The following is a 9,212-nucleotide window of genomic DNA, read 5'->3' as shown; positions in this document are numbered from 1 at the left end:
CTTGGTATTCTCGGTATGAGAATCTAGAGGTTGGGCTCTGTTCAGACTTAGTGTGAGGCAGACGAATGGAGGAAAGAACGATCGCATACACGACTGGGCAAGTGGGAGAAGTCGGAGACCTATCGTATAGGTCGATGCCCAATCGTTTAGATAAAACTATGTGATCGTCTAGCAAAAGCTATGCGATCGTTTAGCTCTATCGTCTAGCTCAGTCGATTCTACACGATCGTTTACCTTGGGCCAGCAATCGTCTAGCAAAGCTATGCGATCGTTTAGTAAACATTGCACGATTGCTTAGTTAGCACCTGCACGATCGTTTACCTAGCCCAGCCATCGTTTAGTAAATATGTATTTACTTGACGACTTACATGAGTTTCTTTTCGCCGGAGAGAAAACTCAAATTCTTTTCAAACTTTTGTGAAAACTTCTGTAATTTTTTTTTTTCAAAATAGGAAACTGATTTTCTTTTAAACTCACAGTTACCATGATCAATAACCACCCACTATTTTGGTTATTTAAAAGAAAAAAAATATTAATTGTATAATAATTAATATTATTATAAATATAAATGATAACCAACTTATCATACTATATTTATAACCTATAGTTTTAATATTTCATCTCATGAAACATATGAACCATAGTTCTTTTTCTATTCCATGGTACTTAATGCAAATCTCATTTACATCAATCCTCCACTAGATATATCTCATACATCATATCGATTATATCATATATAATCAAAATACCTCTTTGTCAATTTGAACATTTCAAATCAACACCAAGAACTTATCCTTGAACATGAATCTAAGCTACCAAGGGGACCTCATGGACCTGTAGATCTGAAGCTCTAATGGTACGTGAATACCGACTAAACTCTTTAGTCACGGGATCCATCATCCGTTAACTGCAAGGCACTCCACTAAAGACTGACAGTTGAACTCTCCTCACTACAGATATATTATGTGTTCATCTTAACCAATCAGCAGTGCGACAACCCATCACAGATCGCTCGTAAGTACAGCTGGGTTAATAACCGTTATGCCCCCGTAGTTACATCTGTCTCTTTAAGTACCACTGATCCCTCTAATGAACATAAATCATAGTCTTACTATGACTGAGTATTCTCTTCCAAAGAGAAGCTGTGACCACTATGTTCAAGCCCCGGAATCAGCCTTTATGGGAGCAATCTATCTACTTATCCTTACTTTGGGAAAGGAGTGAATTCCATATTGTGGATTGAGTACCCAGCTCCCAGATCAGACAAGTCCCCAAAAAGGTAAGTATGTTGAGTTGGCAATCTGGCCACTCTCACCCATACTAATCAAAGGATCGCCCTCAAAGGCACGAGTTCACAAAACACTAGGATTGAGGTTGTATCACCTATGGTCGTTTAGGTGAGATGCAAGTCTCTAGTATCAATAGCGTTATATACAAAGTTTAGTCATCTCATGGTCTAGGTCTTATACAAACTCTTTGTATAGGACACTCTCGCTCCACGTCTCCACACGAATGGTCAGGATCTACCATCTATAGTAGTTTATAACACTTGCAAACCTCTACAAAGTGGGTCGTATTCGTAGTGTCAACAAGATCAGGTATCCCACCTTAATCCTTATACTATAGACCGATTTAGGTTATCACTTAAGCCATGATCCACTTGTATATCACATATACATGCTTAAGTTCACATAAGATAACCAAGGAGCTTTGTTTATTGGATATGAGTAAATACCAGAATTAAAAAACACTTATTTTATTCATTGACCAATGTGTATCTTTACAAAACAACGAGACTCCGGGAGAATTAGAACACCAATCCCAACAGTTTTACCTCCGAGATTACCTTTTGTTCCTTAAGTCCCACTGATTCTCTAATGAACAATTAGTTTGTGATTCGATCATCAAACTGAGTCCCTCTCGAGCCAATGAGAGGGTGAGGCCCCTTGTTCAAAACTTGAAGTCAACACTTAAGGGAACAATCTCTCTACTATCCCTGAAAGCAGGTAGGAGTGAATTCTATCTTGCACCCTATGTCCCCAGGTATCTACCTGGTTTTACCCTTGAAATGGGAGGCTCATTAAGCCGACGTTATTGAACCAATCCTCACCTATGCAAATCTAAGGTTATTCCTGAATAAATAGAAGTTCATAGTTAGCTTAAGATTAAGGTCATCGTTTTGAAATAGTCAGTCTATAAACAATAAACAACGTTATAAAGTAAGAGGGACTTATTTGTGGTTCGATCTTGTGCAAACTCATTGCACAGGACGCCCCCACTCCTCATGATATTTTATTGCCTTTGGAATCTCTTCAGAAGTTCTAATTATATTTAAATCATTAACATATACAATTATAATAGCAATTCTTGATTGTGATTTGTTTATAAAAACACATGGACATATTAAATTGTTTTGATATCTTTGTTTCAACAAATATCCACTCAGGTGATTGTACCACATTCTTCCTGATTGTTTCGATCCATATAGCGATCTCTGTAACTTTATTGAATACAATTCCCAAGAATTTGATTTATATGTTTCAGGTACTTTAAATCCTTATGGTATTCTTACATAAATATCGTTATCAAGAAATCCATATAAATATGCTTTGACTACATCCATATGATACATGTTCAAATTTTCATATACAGTCAGACCAGTTAAATATCAAGAGCAATATTGTACGCAAAATTGTTGTCAATAATTACATGAGTTCAGTTCCATTTTTTTTTTGTCGTGACATAGTTTATTGGAATCTCATTATTATCTTTAGGCATTTCACTTTCCTCACTAGTCATGTCAAAGATTTTTTCATAGATATTTACATCCTCAATCAAGTTTTTTTTACTATTAATTATTTTTCTTTTTTGAGGATTTCATCTTTAGAACCCACTGGTCTACATGCTTCTAGCATGTTCCAGACTCATTAGTGACAACTTGTTGTGTTGGGATATCAATCTTTTATGGAACATTTATAGTTGGCATATGTGATTTAGTTACTTTCTTTGCATCTATAAATGTATCTGGTAACCGATTTGCTATATATATTTTACAAATTGAATTAGCTTCTTAACTTCAAATTCACATTGTTCTGTATGAGGATCTAAATGAGACAACAATGATGCATTCTATGTAATTTCTTTTTCCAACTTCTTAATTCCTCCCCCAAATGTTGAAAAATTTGTCTCATTAAAATGACAATCAACAAATCGTGGAGTAAATACATCACTCTTCAGGGGTTCAAGATATTTAATAATTAATGGGGAATCATATACAATATATATTCCTAACCTCCTTTGAGGACCCATCTTAGTGCATTGTGGTGGAGCAATTGAAACATATACTGCACATCAAAAAATTCTCAGATGGGAAATATTTGGTTCATGACCGTAAGCTAATTGTAATAGTGAGCACTTATGATAAGCTATTGCCTTATTGCGTACAAGTGTCACTGTATGCAAAATAACATGTCTCCATACAGATGAAGGAAGCTTAGCTCTCATGAGCAGTGGTCTTACAATTAATTGCAAACGTGTTATGAATGATTCTGCTAAACCATTTTGTGTATAAACATGAGCTATAGGATGTTCAACACTTATCCCAATTGACATACAATAAATCAAAAGCTTCGGATGTAAATTCACCAACATTATCAAGACGAATGGTCTTAATTGTGTAATAAGGAAATTGTGCTCTTAACTTAATGATTTGAGCAAGTAATCTTGTAAATGCAAGATTTCGACTTGATAATAAGCACACATGTGACCATCTACTAGATGCAACTATCAATACCATAAAATATCTAAATGGTCCACTTGGTGGGTCAATAGGTCCACATATATCACCATGAATTCGTTCTAAAAATGCAGGTGATTCAGTTTCTACTTTGGTTAGTGATGGTCTAATTATTAATTTGCCTTGAGAGCAAGCATCACATGATAATTCATTAGATTGAAAAATCTTTTGGCTCTTCAATGGGTGTCCATTTGAATTCTCGATAATTCTTATCATCATTATAGATCGTGGATGACCTAATCTATCATGCCAAATTGTGAATATATTTGGATTTATGAACTTCAGGTTCATTGTTGCATATGTTTCAATTAATCATATATGAGTATAATATAATCCAGAAGATAAAGCAGAGAACTCTTCCAGTATATGTTTTTCATATCAGACAGTAGATATGATATAAGGGTGCTCCATATTATTCTTTCTATTAGTCTCAATATGATAATCATTGCAACATATATCTTTAAGATTAAGTAGATTTCTCTTTGATTGACTAGAGAACAATGCATTGTCTTGTAAATTTTGTTCCTCTAGGAAAAATAATTTTTGCTTTTCTAAATCCTTTAATTAGGTTTGCAGAATCTGATATTGTATTGAGTTTTGCTTTCAACATTGTCAGTTTGGAAAAATATTTTCTATTTGTAAGTATTGTATGTATTGTTTCATCGTCTGCCAAACATAGATCTTCTTTACTCATTTTTTAGTCACCCAACATACGAAAATAATCCAGGTTTCTTCATTAAAAGAAAATAATTACAATAAGAAAACAACATTTGGAATATACAAAGATTAACATCTACTAAAAGGAAAAAAACATGGAGATGAAAAAAAAACCAAAATTAAATCGAGATATTTGCAAAGTCAAAGGAAACACTTGATGTTCCATCAATTTTGCCGATTTTCTCTTCAGGAGATTCAAAAAAGTTTGCCACAACCAAATTTTTCATATGGGATGGGTCAAATATGTCATTATCCTGGTATGCAAACTTTGCTTCCACATTTTTTTCCTTTTTTCTTCAGGGATGTTTGATGGAGATCAATTAAGTGTTTTGACGTATGATAGGTACGTGACCAATGCCCAGTCATTCCGCATCAGAAGCATTTATTTAACACTTTTTTAACCTTGTCTTGTGGAGCTTTTCTTTTGTGATCATCATGTTGGGGTATATGTCCTAAAGCCTCGTAATTTTATGTTAGTTGAATCAATGGTTAATTAATGTTAAATTACTTGTACAATAATCCATTAACCTAAGATCCAAGGTCATCTGATGTAACTTAAACATGTGTGTGGAGACATACGAGTGGATCATGTTTAAGTGATAACCTAAATGGTCTATAGTATATGGATAAGGTTGGGTGCCTTATCTTGGTAATACCAATACGACCTACTTTGTAGTAGTTTACAACAATTGTAACAACAGTTCACCAGGATGACCATAAGTGACTTGACTTTGTAGTAGTTTACCAGGATGACCATTGTAATAGTTTACAATTGTAACAACGGTTCACCAGGATGATCATTGTAGTAGTTTACAATTGTAACAACAGTTGTAAACTACTACAATGATTTGATCATGATCATTCTCGTGGAGACATGTGAGTGGGGGTATCTTGTACAAAAGAGTTTGTATAACGACCAAACCATGAAATGTTAAGTCTCTCTTTATAACGTCGTTGCTAGAAGAGACTTACAGTTCACCAGGATGACCATAAGTGACTTGACCTTAATCCTGAATGAGTTATGAACTCTTGTATTTGAGGGCGATCCTTTGATTTGTATGAGTGAGAGTGGCCAGATTCGCCGATTCAATAAGCCTACCATTTTGGGGATTCATCTGATTAGGGAGTTGGGAACACAATTACATAAGAAGGAATTCACTTCTTCCGTATAGTTGGACTATGACTAATTGTTCATTAGAGGGATCAATCGTACTTAAGGAGTTAGATGTAACTACAGGCGTAAAATGGTAATTTGATCCAACTATACTTACGAGTGATTTGTGAAGGGTCAACGCACTGTTGATTGGTTATACGTAATGGACATAGAAATATATCTATAGTGCGAAGAGTTCAACTGTCGGTCTTTAGTGGATTGACCGACAGTTAATGAATGTTGATTAATTTGATTAAAAAAGTTTAATAAATTAATCTTGTATCATTGGAGCTTCAATCTATAGGTCCATAAGGTCCCCTTATTATCTTAATGAGAACTGATGAGAATCATTTTGGTGTGATTTGAATTTTTCAAATTACTTAAAGGGAATTAATTGTATAAGATACAATTAAATAGTATATGTTGATACATTATATAATATAATGTATGTTGATGCATTTTTATGAGATAAATAAATATTTGAATATGATTCAAATATTAGTCATATGAATATGATTCATATAAGAACTATATGTAAAAATTTAATGTGAATATGATTCCTATTAAATTTAAATATAATTTTATGAGAGAAATAAATATTTGAATATGATTCAAATATTAATTATATGAGTATGATTCATTTAAAAACTATATGTTATATGATGTAATATACAAATATGTAACGAAAGCAAACAGAATCAATAAGCACTCTAATTACATTTAATTTGAATTCTAAAAGCATGCTTTTCAAGAAAAACACAATAGGGTTTCTATTCAAATACCTTTGATGAATTCTCCCTTATCCAAGCTGCTCTTCACATTAATTCAGCTCCAAATTGACAGTGAACCACCAAGAGATCTTCTCTACTATTTTCAGGCTTGAATTTGAGTGATGGAACTCGAATTTGAGTGAATTAGATGAAGGTATTTATGGGTTTGAGAGGGAGAAGAAGATAAGCTAGTAAAACTAATTTCTCCAGCTCTCTCTTTTCCTTCTTCATCATTCAGTGTTTTTAATCACTGAATACATGCAAGCAACTTCAACAACTTCATTGCCAGCAGCTGCTTCAATAATTGAAGTGGGATTTTTGTATGCTTGTAGGAAGAACACCTTTTACTTGAGGTATTTGTGGGAAAAACCCACTTAATCCAATTTTTCCAAATTTTCATTTCAAAATTCAATTAATTCAAAAATTAATTAAAAAATAATTTAATTAATTCACAATTAATCAAATTCAAAATATCAAAATCCAATTTCTTAAATTGAATTTAAAATTGAAATTTAATTTGATTTTTAAATTAAACATAATTAATTAATTAATTAATTTAATATCAAATCAATTATACATCTAATTTTAAACATGAATCCTATTCATGCAATTAATATTTAAATCAATATTTCAATATCATAAACTCTCCAATTTCGTTTAATTTCAATAAATTAAACGTTAACTATATCGAATATAATTAAATAAACCATAATTTGATTTTGAACTTATTCAAATTCAAACCCTAATTCAATTTGAACAATTCAAATGGATATCATTCCAAATTCACTCAATTTATTAATTCAAGATGTTCATGTTTTACGAGCTAGTAGAGGGACCTTATGGGCCTACAGATCATGAGCTTCAACGATTAAGATTAATTGGCTAAAACTCTTTAGTCCGAATTAATCAGTATTCGTTAACTATCAAGTCACACCACTATAGCTCGATAGTTGTACTCTTCTCATTATAGATATATTTGTATCCACATGATTTAACCATAACCAGTAAGTCGATCCTTCACAAGTTTTTCGTAATAACGACTGGGTCAATATGTTGTTTTACCCCTGATATTGCGTCTTGTTCCTTAAGTTCCTGCTGATCCTTTAATGAACAATTGGTTTATGATCCAATCACTAAACCGAATCCCTCTCGGGCCAGTGAGAGGGTGGGGCCCCTTATTCAAGACCTGAATTCAGTACTTAATAGAATAACCTTTCTCTTATCCCTAAATCGGGTAGTCGTGAATTCCATCTTGCACCCTATGTCTCCAACTATCTACCCGATCTACCCCTGAAATGGGAGGCTTATTGAGCTGGCGCTGTTGAGCCAACCCTTACCCATGAAAATCTAATGATAATCCCGAATAGGCAGGAGTTCATAGTTAGCTCATGATTAAGATCGAGTTACCTAGGTCATCTAAGGGAAATAGTTAGTCTTAAACAGTAAACAACATTATATATAAAGAGTGACTTATTTCTTGGTCCGATCTTATGCAAACTCATTGCATAGGACGCCCCCACACCTCATGTCAATACATAAACGAATCAAGATCACTTCGTTTGTAATACTTTTACAACAACTTGTAATAGCTACATAGTAGGCCACATCCAATAGTGTTACCAGAATAAGGTACCTAACCTTAATCATATACTATAGACCATTTTGGCTATTTAATCGAACTTTGATCCATCTTTATGTCTCTACACAAAATTCAAGTATTCACATAATAGCCATGGATTTTAGTTTATTGGATCTAGACTTATGAATGCAATTAATAGATTTAATAACAACTTTATTGAAGAAATGTTGAATAACATCTTTATTGATAATAGAATATGTTTAATTTTACAAACTGCAAGTTTTAGGACATAAAATCCAATATTATAATTTAATGTGAATATGATTTATATTAAATTTATCTAGTTTATGAGAGAAATAAATGTTTGAATATGATTTAGATATTAATTATATGTATATAATTCATATAGAAACTATATGTTAAAATTAATATGAATATGATTCATATTAAATTTGTATATTTTATCAAGAGGTGTTATAATTTGAATATGATTCAATTATTATTTATATGAACATGATTCATATAAAAACTATAGGTTAAAATTAAAATAAATTTAATTCATATAATACCTTAAGTATTTGAGAAAATAATAAACTATAATTTATATTATATGTGATATAATATTAACTATAGGTTTTATGTTATATGTGATATAACATATAATTTAAATGTATATTAAATTAGTTAATATATATATTAAATTCAAATTTAGAATTTGAATTTAATTATTTTAAATTTAGTAAAGGGACAGGAGTTACAACTCTCTCACCCCTTAATCTCTCATTCTGTCACATAATAAATGTGGAGAGAGAAATTTCTCTCCCTCTGATTCTCTCTCTTGTTCTTTTCCTTCTCTCGGCGTTGTTTATAGAGAAGATTTTTTTTCTCTCAATTCTTTTCTCCTTCCCTCCTGCCAAACTTATGTGTAAGCCCACAACTCTGCACGATTCCCATCCATGAGAATAACGGGGAAGACCCCGTGGTGGTGTTTGGTTGCAGTGTTCGTAGGATTGGGAGAAGACGACGCGAATTGGAAAAGAACAAAGAATAGGTAAGTGATTTCTTAATCCTTTCCTCTCTAATTTGCACCATAGAAAGCATGCTTAGGTTTGTGTTTTTCCATGGTTTCAGTCACTTTGAATTTTCTACGTTCTGTAAAATAAAATTTAGAGATGAATGTGTCTAATTGCTTCCACT

This window comes from Benincasa hispida, chromosome 9, assembly GCF_009727055.1.
Source record: "Benincasa hispida cultivar B227 chromosome 9, ASM972705v1, whole genome shotgun sequence".
Classification (NCBI taxonomy): Eukaryota; Viridiplantae; Streptophyta; class Magnoliopsida; order Cucurbitales; family Cucurbitaceae; genus Benincasa; species Benincasa hispida.
This window is presented reverse-complemented; position numbering follows the sequence as displayed.